At 36.0% G+C, this 13,549-nt stretch overlaps 1 protein-coding gene across 4 annotated transcripts in view; it reads left to right on the forward strand.

Annotated features, from left to right (window-relative positions):
• wscd2 (WSC domain containing 2) overlaps nt 1-13,549 on the forward strand; it is a 78,143-nt gene that overhangs the window by 12,809 nt on the left and 51,785 nt on the right. For 2 of the 4 annotated variants that reach the window (XM_079815538.1, XM_079815540.1), the window contains exon 2: nt 1,780-1,883. The exons of the other annotated variants lie outside the window; for them this stretch is intronic. The gene's annotated coding sequence lies outside the window, so the exon portion shown is untranslated. The remainder of the gene's footprint in view (nt 1-1,779; nt 1,884-13,549) is intronic. 4 annotated transcript variants of the gene reach the window in all.

Below are 13,549 nucleotides of genomic sequence, written 5' to 3' on the forward strand. Positions count from 1 at the left end.
ACCTTGGCCAGGCTAATTATAGGCTTTTTGACTTTATCGCACATAACAAAGATAAAGAGGCTGGCTGCTGACAGTTAGAGATTTATAATGGTGCACTAATGGTGTCATGGCTATTATTCAAGGTCAGTCTTTTGGTCTGCTCTTCGTGATGGAGACCTGACTAATGCAGACAGCTTCCTCGGGGGCCTTGAACACTTGGTAATGATCTTGAATTGTTCATGTGATTTAGCAAATGGGTGAGAAAGTGTCATTTTTCCAGCAAAGAGTTTCAAGGACTGTAAAATAAATAAATAAAGTACTTGTCCATAGAGAAGTCTATATGAAGCAGCTTTGTTTGAGAGACTAGTGGTTGATATTATGTGAATTGATGAATTTGGTTAATTGAAATCTGTAGATTCATTAACTAATTCAGTTAGTTACAAACCATCGCTTTTTCAGATATCCTTCAGTAAGACGGCCATTTCACACTCTTTTTCAGTCTCTTTATTGAAGGGTAGACTGGTATCTGAATGAGACCCAGGGCTGGGATAATGAAGAACTGATTGTGTGTGAGAGACACAGAGGACCCTGAGAAAGACGCTCCTGAAAGGGAGACCGAACGAGAATAATAGTGACTTAAAAGTGGTCTTGAGATAACATTCACAATGTCAGTAGGCTTGCAGCAAGCAATAATTACCCACTGGGAATGGCAGACCTGTGCTTGTTCGACAGTGAACTCTTCAGTCAGCTCAAAGGACGGCCTTTGTGGGTGTGTGCGAACCTGAGAGGGTGGCCGTACACAGGGCCACCACACTCTGGGGTCCTGCCAATGTTCACTCCCCACTTTCAATCCAATCAGGATGTTGGATGAAATTACCAACCACAATGGCGGCAATGTGAGATCAACTTTCACCAATGGAATGGAATAGAACAGAATGAAAATGAATGGAAGTAAATGGCTAGGAATGGCACTTTGTATAATGGAATGAAATCGAATAGTGTGCAACACATTACGTGTAACAATAGAATGCAATGGCGGGAATGGAAGGAAATAAATGAGACGGGAAGGACTGGAAGATCCACTTGCACTGTAATGCACACAGAGCTTTCCCGATCCGTGGAATTTAGCCGTATTATGCTTAATTCCTTGAAATTAATTCCTATTCTGGTGTAATTAATGCACTCTGAGGGAGATGATTCAGTGAGAGTGAACGAGAAAGATAAACAGACTGCTGCTGTTTTAGGCTTTCCTCTGTCTTTTTTCCCCCTCCGTATGCGGTGTTTGCTTTATTAATGCATTCATTATGCACCCGGTAATCACCTGCTAATGGAGCAGGATCAAGTCCAAACCAAAACAACCAAAAACACTGAAAATAATTAACCCTGTTAACTGAATGTAATTTAGACTGAGTAAGAGCATTATTGGGAGGTTGTGGGTCACTTAAATTGGGGGCAGCACAAAACATTGAGTGATTTGATGATGTAAACTGTTCACAATGTCCTTAAGGGCATTTTTGCTTTTACAAATGTTACAGTAATTTGCATACATAAGCAAGAGTGCTTTTACTTGTTTTGCTGACTTGACACGAATACTGCTTTTATACAGATTCACTTTTGTTTGAAATATTGCCAAAAATAGGTTGCAAGACCCTATTTAGGGGGCATATCATTAATCTCGGCCTCCCTAAAGAGCTGCGATGTGATCTCTCTCAGGTTTACTGAAAGCAGTGGCTGTAGATATCTGAATCTTCACCTTACAAGTCGTTAATAAACGTTAAAGTTTTTTTTCTTTCTTTTTAGTCATTGGAGGAGTCCAATGCGCACCTAGCTGTCTCAGACGAGTGCTCCACACCTCTCATCTGAATTCTATCCATTCCAGTGAAATCAAAAAATGCAATCAACAGGTTTGGGCACCATTTAGAATTGAGCATTGAAATTTTACGTAATTCATATAATTGAATTCATTAGGGATGCACTGAAATTAAAATTCTTGGCCAAAGCTGAATAATAATAAAACACTTGGCCGAAGCCGAATACCGAACGTAGTTTTTCTATTTATTTATTTTTTCATTTATTTTGCCATTTTTTTCAACATTGCATAAATTAGCATTTTTACTTTTTTGCCTTGTTTGAAAATAAAATACTTTTTTTTTTTTTTTTTTTACAAAACCACAATTTAAAAATATTTATTTAACACTGAACATTTTTAGCATTCCAGAAGGCATTATACAAACAAAGCACAATATAACAACCACAAAAAAAAAAAGTAAAATAAAAATATTTTTAGTTGGCCATCTTATCTTATCTTTGGCCTATTATATCTACAGGTATCAATCAAATCATAATCAAATTTTGTTTGTTTGTTCATGAGAGGTTATGCAAGCCTATGTATAGTATATGTATATGTTATGTATAGCTCAGCACTGAATAAAAACTCTGGTGGTTTGAGCAGTAAGTGGAGTCTGACTAACTTAAACTATAATGGCCATTGCGTACAAGAGATAACTATGTCACCGCTGCAGAAACACGTTGTGAATGGGTACATTTGACATTCTACAGACACAAATATGCACTGGAGCATTTGCCAATATATTATTACAGTCTCAACTGAGGGTGCTCTTGTTTGCATTTGAGGGCGCTTAGACAATTCATCAGAACAGTGTCTGCAAACTGCCATTTCTGCGTCTTTCTCTGACACTTTAAAGCCTTCTTTAAGCCTGGTTTATACCTGGTGCGCGCGACAAAAATGACGTCATCGCAGAGTGCCAAGCGGACGAGGCATGCGCGCAGTCAGCGGAGGCTCGCGCTGCGGAGCCAGACGAAAGTATAAACAAGGCGATATGCTTCCACACTTCCGACATCTGCTGCATTGCTGCATTTAGAAGACCTGGTCGCTATATTTGATCGCGTCATCAAAAACCTCATTGTTCGGTAAAATTTATTCGGTCTTTTCACTTATTCGGCCGAACACCGAAAGTGCAATTTTTGCTATTTTCGGACTAATAATTTCGGTTGCCGAATATTCAGTGCATCCCTAGAATTCAGTAAATTCTTCCTGTCATTCAAATTCTGCTGTGGAGTGTGGCCAATTGAATTGAAAGGGAACTAATTCTTGAGGTCGGAATTTTGCCAACCCTGCCAACCAAATACACCACTGTTAATGAAGAACTTCTCACACTTAAGTCAAGATATACCTTTCAAAAGTTTGGGTTCTGTAAGATTTTAAAAATGTTTTGAAATATCACTGTGGCGAGGTTGACGAGCGAGAGACATGGGAGGAGCGAGCGAGATCGGTGTGCATGATTGAGAATGAGCATCACCTGTGAGGCACACCGGTCTCGAGTCCTCTCATGAGGGAGCACGGAGGCATATATGGACAAGCGACACCAGTGAAGGACTCGAGACCCGGTGTGCCTCGCAGGTGACGCTCATTCTCAATCATGCACACCGATCTCGCTCGCTCCTCCCATGTCTCTCGCTCGTCAACCACACCACAATCACAATGCTGCATTTATTTGTTCAAAAATACAGTAAAAACTGTAATTGTGAAATATTATTTCAATTTAAAATAGCTTTTTTTAAATTTGAGTGTATATTTTAGTCCGTCCTATGATGACAGCTGGATTTTTTATTAGCCATTACTTCAGTCTTCTTCAGTGTCACACGATCCTCCAAAAATCATTCTAATATGCTGATTTGGCGCTCAAGAAAAAATTCTTATTATTTTCAATGTTTAAAACTTGGGCTGCTTAATATTTTTGTGGAAACTTTTTTAGGATGCTTTGACAAGTTCAAAAGAACAGCATTTAATTCAAGTTTTGTATGATTTTAAATGTCTTAACTGTCACTTTTGACCAATTTCATCCTAGCTGAATAAACGTATTCATTTCTTTTAAAAATGCGAACAACGCAAACTCTTTTTTGGCGTTAATCTACTGTCAGGATTTACTTTCATGCAGTGAAAAATGATCGCTGAAAAGGTTAACAGTTATTTTTGCGGCAGACCTTGTTGCATATGCACTTGTTGGAGTTTCCCTTTCAGATGCAAAATTTATGGGAGGAGAGCATTTAAATGAATCATGCAAGGTGATTTACTAAGGTTTACGCTTGTCAATTTCGCTATTATCTAGCTCCCAAAAAAACATGTTAATCATGTTAAACTTTTGAATGGTACTTCAAAGCCACAACAGCTTATCCTTAGGTTGACGGCTTAAGCCCCCCAAATGTGCCCTTGCCATTAACAGTCCTTATTCATAAATAAGGGCTACATTAAGATTCAAGGTAAAAAATAAACTCATCCTGCACAGCTCATCCTGCAGTCGGCATTTGTTTCATCCCATGTCACCATATTCAAATAACAGTCAGTAGCACTCTGTTTAGCAGCATTTACACAGTGTTTTTTAAACAGGATTTTAGATTTACTCAATTGAGACTACAAAAAATGTAAACCTCTGTGGTGGCAGTGTGTCTGAGGTCTAATGAGTCTACACTGGTATGAGGCATTTCTCATATCTCCGTAGAATGCGTTTACTTTGGACATCATCAAGCACTTTGCTCCTGCCAAAGAGGAGAGCTTAAACAATGCTGTCAGGCACATTAGGAATGTCAACATCTATTCCTGCATGTCAGGTGGGGGGTCTGGCTTTTAGTGACGTAATGGGTACGAACAATCGTGATTATTCTGTTGTCAAGAGGAATCGTATCATTTCACCATTGTTGAATAAACCTGCTGAATAAACACAGCAAGGATAATAAGCCAAAGTGGCCAAAATGGGCTGATCTGACAACTTGACTTCATGGTTATAAATCCCATTTAGATCAGTGTTATTAGATCAGAGTTGAACTTATATTAGACATCTGAGGTTGTGTTATGTATAAATACATTTCTTCAGCTGAATATTTTATATAAAAGCATTTTAGCAACAGCAAGCTTTCTGCCACATCTCTCAAAGGAACCCGCAGTCATTTCTTTCTCATGCAGGCACCTTTCTTCTCCTTCGCCCCTCCCGTTTGTGTTCTTCCGTTCTTCTTGTAGTTCACCCTACTTCTGCAATTTATCTTCCGCCCACTCTCTCAAGACTCACCAGCTCTTTGTCTTGTTCTCGCTCTCTTTCGTAGACTCTTTTTTTCTTGCTCTCTCAGCTCATTTTTTATTCATATTCAGAATGGTTTCTGAAAGGAAGAACGGAAACTTCAGTGCTGCATGCAGGCGCTCAGCAACAAGGACATTTGCAGCGCATACCCACTCACAGGCGCTGACAGACGTCTTTTTGTGTGCATGTACGCAAAGCCACATAGCCTTCGAGCACTTTTTTTCCCTTTTTTTTTTGGTCTATGCCTCTTCATCAATTGCATTAAAGGGATAATTGATGAAAAAATAATTATATCTCCCTCGTGTCATTTCAAACCTGTTTGATGGCCTTTCCTGTTGTGGAATACAAAAAGGGAAATTGCTGACTCTTTCCTATGCAGTTAAAATGAATCGGGTGCTTTCAAGCTTCAGAATAGGTTGAAAAAGCATCATAAAAGCACCTTAGAAGTGTATTATACGTATTCAGTTACTTCTGAAGTCATTATATAGCATAGTGTGAGAAACAGACCAATATGTCACGCAATAGATGAATGATAATCTCTCCCACTAAGACCAGATCGTTGAGTCGACGATCATTCCAGGGGTATCACTAGAACCTTTTTACTGAAATACTGCTATACCCTGGTAATATTTTAATAATCATGTCATGTGTTTTCTATCAGCCGTTTAATGATGCCAGATTGCGAATGAATCAAGCTTTTGACCTAAGGTAAGAAAAAAGGTCTGATTCAGATTTATTCAAACAGTTATTGCCATTTCACACCATAATAGTGACAGGATATTTTATTATAAAGATAACAAAAACAGCACTGAAGATGGATATTTACCTACAATCCATTGTAGGAAACAGATCTTGCAAATTATTACATGTGAAGCTTGACAATGACTCAGTAAGTACTGATGATGAAAGTCTAGAAATTGCTTGTTCAGTCTGATTTGTGAATCAGATCAATAGGTTCATTGAAAAGATCAGACTCAAAAGAATAATTTGTTCATGAATTGGAGATTGTTTCTTCTCTCAGTTGTTAAGGAGAGGTAGAGTAATGCCATTCGATTTTCAGTGAACAGTGACACACAAAACTATTATATCTTTATAGTTATTTTGTGTCCTTTTGAAGTTTGACAGCTTCAGTTCCTGTTCATTGTATCTGCATGAAAAAAAGACCAGTTCATTCCTTTCAGAATTTCTCCTTTTGTGTTTCACAAAAAAAGGAACGACATGAAGGTGAGGAAATGATGAGAGAATCTTCACTTTTGGGTGTACCCAATAGCATCGAAAGACTCAAATGATAAAAGCCTTCTTTATTTGTTTCTTGGTTCTCTGTCTCTAAACTCTGGAAGGATTTGAGTGTTCTCCTGACTCACATCAAGAGCCAAATTGTGTGTTCTTCCTGCTGTTCTCTAATGAGACTATCCCAAGAGCTGTAGCTGAAATGAAGGGTATTACACTTATACTCATCTTTTTTCTCCTCATCTTTTTTCTCCTCTTCTCTTCTCTTCAACGGACACGGAAATAATTTGGGTGGGAGGTGAGAAAATATAAATAATTACTAATATAGCACGATTTTGTGTAAAAAATTTAGATGCATATGAAATGATCACTTCAGCCATTGGTGTACCAATATCGTATTTTCTCAAATTAATGAAATCATACATATTTTGGCTATCTTCATAATTTGCTTGAGGGGGAGATTTAGTTATTTTACAGGGTTAAGTCTGGTTTTCTCTCAACCTGTTGCAATGAGTCAGTCTAGACTAAGAGGCTTTAGGAGTAAAAGACAGACAGGATTATTGTGTCTCGCTGTCAGTTTACTGTAAAGTTTAGATGTCACATTTGACTGCTTTGTGTCTTATGCTCATTTAGAATACAGTATCATTTAACTTTAAGCATATAATTATGTTTTTTCGACTAATAAACCAATTACATAAATGTACAAATTATTTGCATGCTTATTAGTTGTTATCAGACTTAATGTTATATACACACACACACACACATGTTTGTTTTTGTGAAATGTGAGGACATTCCATAGGCGTAATGGTTTTTATACCATACAAACCGTATTTTCTATCCCCTTACACTGCCCCTGCCCCTAAACCTAGCCCTCACAGGAGACTGTGCAGTTCACTTTCTGTGAAAAAAAACTTGTTCTGTGTGATTTATAAGCATTTTGAAAAGTGAGGACATGGGGAACGTCCTCATATTTCACCCTCTTTTTGTAATACCTATGTCATACCCATGTCATTATACACATTTGTGTCCTGATATTTCACGAAAACATGCCCACACACACACACACACTAATATATATATATATATATATATATATATATATATATATATATATATATATATATATATATATATATATATATATATATATATATATATATATATATATATATATATATATATATATATATATATATATATATATATATATATATATATATATATATATATATATATATTAGTGCTGGGAATCGATAAAAAAACAACAACTAATTAATCAAAAAAATTCTGTAATTAATCGCGATTAATCACAAGTTTTTAATATTTTTATATTGTAATAATTTCAGTTACTCTCCAAATTAATGTAGAAACAATTTAGAGACAGCATATTTTAAATATGTGTTGTAATGGCATCTTTTTATGAATGAAGGCCAGTATCACTGATGTCTCTATGAAACATTAACAACGTTACATTACAGTATAACTGAAAGCTCCCAATTTCATTTATTAGGCTTTAAAAAAACAACTTTTAATTTAAGTGAACTTAAAACAATCTTTACATAAACCCATTATAATAAATGTTATTTTACCTGTAGCATTCCCTGTTAGACATATACAGAAATGTAATAGTTATCAAACACCTTTCTTAACTGCATAAATAATAAATTAAATATAGATTAATCATCATTAAAGCTACAATTTTCTCTGTTCCTGTTGTTCTTTGATGAACATTAATGACAGGCGAACATGACGAACATGACGTGGATCTGATGCGCTGTCCCGCGCATTTCATTTCCTCACAACTCTTTAAGTTAATTTAAGACGTTATTTAACTAATTTAAGACTCCTAATATGAGAATACTCAAAATTCTCTGTGTTGTTGATATTGTTTGTTCAAGAGCAAAAGAGAACTCGATGTGAGCAGGAGACTGACGTCTGTCTGTGCGTCGAGTGTGTGTGTGTGTGTGTGTCAGAGTGTCCCTCGATTAGCTGACATGAGACGCAGCCACACAGACAGGATAGTGACATACAGCGCGTTCTCTTGTGTCTTGTCGCGCTTGGAAGCATTTACATGAATAGAAGCGTGATCATGGTTAATGGTTATAAAAACGGACGCTGTGTTATTTGCGTTAAATATTTTAATGCATTAAGCTGAAAAAATGAATCGCCCGCGATTAATTTGCCCAGCCCTAATATATATATATATATATATATATATACAGTGTGTATATATATATATATATACAGTGTGTATATATATATATATATATATATATATATATATATATACAGTGTGTGTATATATATATATATATATATATATATATATATATATATATATATATATATATATATATATATATATATATATATATATATGTGTTATATGCATTTAAAAAACATTTAAAGATAAATATACATATATTATTATATGCCTATAAAATACTTTTTAATCTGAATCATGCCAAGAGCTTTTACTATACCTGTACTCTTTCAGTGACTTGTTTTATTTTATTTTCTGTATTAAAATGTTATGTATGGTTGATATTTATTTTATTTTCTGTATTTTATTTTCTGTATGGGTGATATGATAATATATTATAGAATGTTTTTTTTTTTTTCCAGTGGACTGGTTTGAAGTAATTTCAAACTTAATTGAACTGAGTTGAACAAACTGAGATTTGTACATTGATTTGTTTTTGTATAGCAGAAGAGTCATACACTGTAAAAAATATATTTTCATGATTTATCACAATTTTTTTCTTTTGTCAAATCAACGTAGGTAATTAATGTGGTTCAGATAACATAATATTTTGAGTTTCTGTGTAAAACAAATCTCCTTTGTTGCATTAACTAAAATATTTTATTTTAATTAACTTAATTTAACTTAATTTAATTAAACCAACAATATTTTTTTTTACAGTGCTGGATTGCACTGGCGCTATGCTGTGAATTGATCTGTATCAAGGCAGAAGGTTCTTGGCTCTGATCTGGTGGTCTGTGTGGGTGGAGGTTTGACTGACTTTTAACTTTTAATTTAAGTGAACTTAAAACAATCTTTACATAAACCCATTATAATAAATGTTATTTTACCTGTAGCATTCCCTGTTAGACATATACAGAAATGTAATAGTTATCAAACACCTTTCTTAACTGCATAAATAATAAATTAAATATAGATTAATCATCATTAAAGCTACAATTTTCTCTGTTCCTGTTGTTCTTTGATGAACATTAATGACAGGCGAACATGACGAACATGACGTGGATCTGATGCGCTGTCCCGCGCATTTCATTTCCTCACAACTCTTTAAGTTAATTTAAGACGTTATTTAACTAATTTAAGACTCCTAATATGAGAATACTCAAAATTCTCTGTGTTGTTGTTATTGTTTGTTCAAGAGCAAAAGAGAACTCGATGTGAGCAGGAGACTGACGTCTGTCTGTGCGTCGAGTGTGTGTGTGTGTGTGTGTCAGAGTGTCCCTCGATTAGCTGACATGAGACGCAGCCACACAGACAGGATAGTGACATACAGCGCGTTCTCTTGTGTCTTGTCGCGCTTGGAAGCATTTACATGAATAGAAGCGTGATCATGGTTAATGGTTATAAAAACGGACGCTGTGTTATTTGCGTTAAATATTTTAATGCATTAAGCTGAAAAAATGAATCGCCCGCGATTAATTTGCCCAGCCCTAATATATATATATATATATATATATACAGTGTGTATATATATATATACAGTGTGTATATATATATATATATATATATATATATATATATATATATATATATATATATATATATATATATATATATACATACAGTGTGTATATATATATATATATATATATATATATATATACAGTGTGTATATATATATATATATATATATGTGTTATATGCATTTAAAAAACATTTAAAGATAAATATACATATATTATTATATGCCTATAAAATACTTTTTAATCTGAATCATGCCAAGAGCTTTTACTATACCTGTACTCTTTCAGTGACTTGTTTTATTTTATTTTCTGTATTAAAATGTTATGTATGGTTGATATTTATTTTATTTTCTGTATTTTATTTTCTGTATGGGTGATATGATAATATATTATAGAATGTTTTTTTTTTTTTCCAGTGGACTGGTTTGAAGTAATTTCAAACTTAATTGAACTGAGTTGAACAAACTGAGATTTGTACATTGATTTGTTTTTGTATAGCAGAAGAGTCATACACTGTAAAAAATATATTTTCATGATTTATCACAATTTTTTTCTTTTGTCAAATCAACGTAGGTAATTAATGTGGTTCAGATAACATAATATTTTGAGTTTCTGTGTAAAACAAATCTCCTTTGTTGCATTAACTAAAATATTTTATTTTAATTAACTTAATTTAACTTAATTTAATTAAACCAACAATATTTTTTTTTACAGTGCTGGATTGCACTGGCGCTATGCTGTGAATTGATCTGTATCAAGGCAGAAGGTTCTTGGCTCTGATCTGGTGGTCTGTGTGGGTGGAGGTTTGACTGACATTTGTCAGATAACAAAATCCATCCTCTGGCCTGGCTCAAATATAAAACTAATCACTGGCCTGTTGCTCCCTCTCCCTCTCCCTCTCCCTCTCCCTCTCCCTCTCCCTCTCCCTCTCCCTCTCCCTCTCCCTCTCCCTCTCCCTCTCCCTCTCCCTCTCCCTCTCCCTCTCCCTCTCCCTCTCCCTCTCCCTCTCCCTCTCCCTCTCCCTCTCCCTCTCCTCCTCTCCCTCTCCTCCTCTCCCTCTCCCTCTCCCTCTCCCTCTCCCTCTCCCTCTCCCTCTCCCTCTCCCTCTCCCTCTCCCTCTCCCTCTCCCTCTCCCTCTCCTCCTCCCTCTCCCTCTCCCTCTCCCTCTCCCTCTCCCTCTCCCTCTCCCTCTCCCTCTCCCTCTCCCTCTCCCTCTCCCTCTCCCTCTCCCTCTCCCTCTCCCTCTCCCTCTCCCTCTCCCTCTCCCTCTCCCTCTCCCTCTCCCTCTCCCTCTCCCTCTCCCTCTCCCTCTCCGGCTCAGATATGCAGAGGTCAGTGTGTGGCAGAAGTCCTGTTGATGGGCATGCTTGTGTGTTTGTATTGTGTGCTTTTAATTTGTGCTATTACTGTGTACCAAGGATGTATTATTCCAATATTATAAGCATATGAAGTCCAGATTACACCCAAATTAGCTTTTTTGAACCTATTAAAAAATGAATACGGTAATTTTGTATGTAGTTTGTATGAGTTGTAAAGAATGGGAAATCACTGGGGTTTGGAACCAACGTCCAGGAAGGGAGAGCCACACTCCTCTGAGGAAAAATCAGTGAAGCGTTTTTCCGGCTTGGCTATAGTGTGGAAAAACAGACTGTTCCTCTAAGTTAATTAATGACGCTGTTGGCCGAAGGTGACACAGGAAACACTGCCGTAGCAAACTCTGCTGTGAGTGTGTGCGTGCTTGAGTTGCCTTATTCAGCTTATCTCTTGATATACATATTTAGTACATTGATTCAGCTTGCATCAATCTCTGTAATAAAAACAATTTTTGTTCTAGGAGTTAAATGCGTTGTATGACTGATATGAATAGCAGTAATAAGTATTGGTTAAAAAAAACATTCCTCTGGGCAGTTGTCGTAAAATGTTTAAGGCAGCAATACTTTAAAATAAGGATTCATTTGGTTAAAATTTGTTAACTACATTAGTTACAATGAATTAACAATCAACAATACTTCTACAGTATTTAAACAATGAATAATACATTGGCTACACTTTACAACAAGGTCTCATTTGTTAACATTAGCAAATTAATTAACTAACACTGAGCAAAAATTTCTTACAGCATTTATTAACTTTTATTCATGTAAATATTCATGTTCATGTTAATTCACAGTGCATTACTAATGTTAACAGATACAACTATTTAACACTAGCGTATGTTGATATTTACAGTTACTAAGATTAATACATTCTGTAGAAGTGTATAATTGTTAATTCATGTTAACTAATGTAGTTAACTAATGGTGACATATGAAGCATTATTATTATTAAGTGTTACCAATATGTTTTTAATATCAAATATTGCATCTGTTAACATTACTTAATGCACAATGAGCAAAACATTTATTTTTATTAACTACAATTAACAAAACATAACATTTCTTATTGTTAGTTCATATTAGCTAATGTATTTGCTAATGTTACCAAATGAGACCTTATTGTAAAGTGTTACCTTTAAGTCCAGTCCATGCTTATGTGAGGCTTCATTGGACAATGAGAATAACAGCAAAACATCTAATCAGTTCAATGGCCCAAACCACTGTGCTGCTCACTATCTTAATTGGAATAGCATGAGAGTTTCAGGTCAGTTATTTTTGAAATACAGCTATTACTTGGGTGCATAGCAATCATGCTATAGGTCAGATATTTCTATATTTATTCACTAACTTTTCTGTCTGCAGGGGTCTAAGATGAAGGCCACAAAGAAATGCATCAAAAGCTCTATTTGCTAGGCCTTTTAGATAGATAAAGTTCACCTTGCATGACGCATACAGTATCATATAAACTACTATTCAAAAATGTGGGGTCGGTAAGATTAAAAAAATGTTTTTAAGAGAAGTCTCCTATGCTTACCAAGGCTGCAGTTGTTTGCTCATGTACAGCAAAAACAGTTACATTGTAAAATATTATTACAATTTAAAATAACTTTTTTTATTTTATTATATTTTAAAATTAAATGTATTAATGATCGTCTCGGTTACGTATGTAACCCTCGTTCCCTGAGGAGGGAACGGAGACGTACGCTAGTGACTAACGAATGGGGGTTTCGCCTAGAAGCCAATTACCTTCGAGGTGTTTAACAGCACCCAATGGCGTGCCAATGCCATGGGCATGCGGAATTTGTATGCGTAACTCCGCCCCACCTCGTGGGTATATAAGGAAGTACGCTAGCAACATCGCATTATGTATCTGCTGCGGAGCCAAGATCTGAACTCCGCGTTCCAGCAGCACAGCTGATGTGGCAGAGGAACGTACGTCTCCGTTCCCTCCTCAGGGAACGAGGGTTACATACGTAACCGAGACGTTCCCTTTCGTTCAGTCACTACGACGTACGTTAGTGACTAACGAATGGGGGTTCCAATATAACCGCGCCACTCAGCTGTCATCCAGTGCCCTGCGAAAGTGTGAGATCCCGCCACTTAAGGCCGTAGGACTCCCACTTATCACAGGATTACCAAGGT

This window comes from Gobio gobio (assembly GCF_949357685.1).
Source record: "Gobio gobio genome assembly, chromosome: 4".
NCBI lineage: Eukaryota > Metazoa > Chordata > Actinopteri > Cypriniformes > Gobionidae > Gobio > Gobio gobio.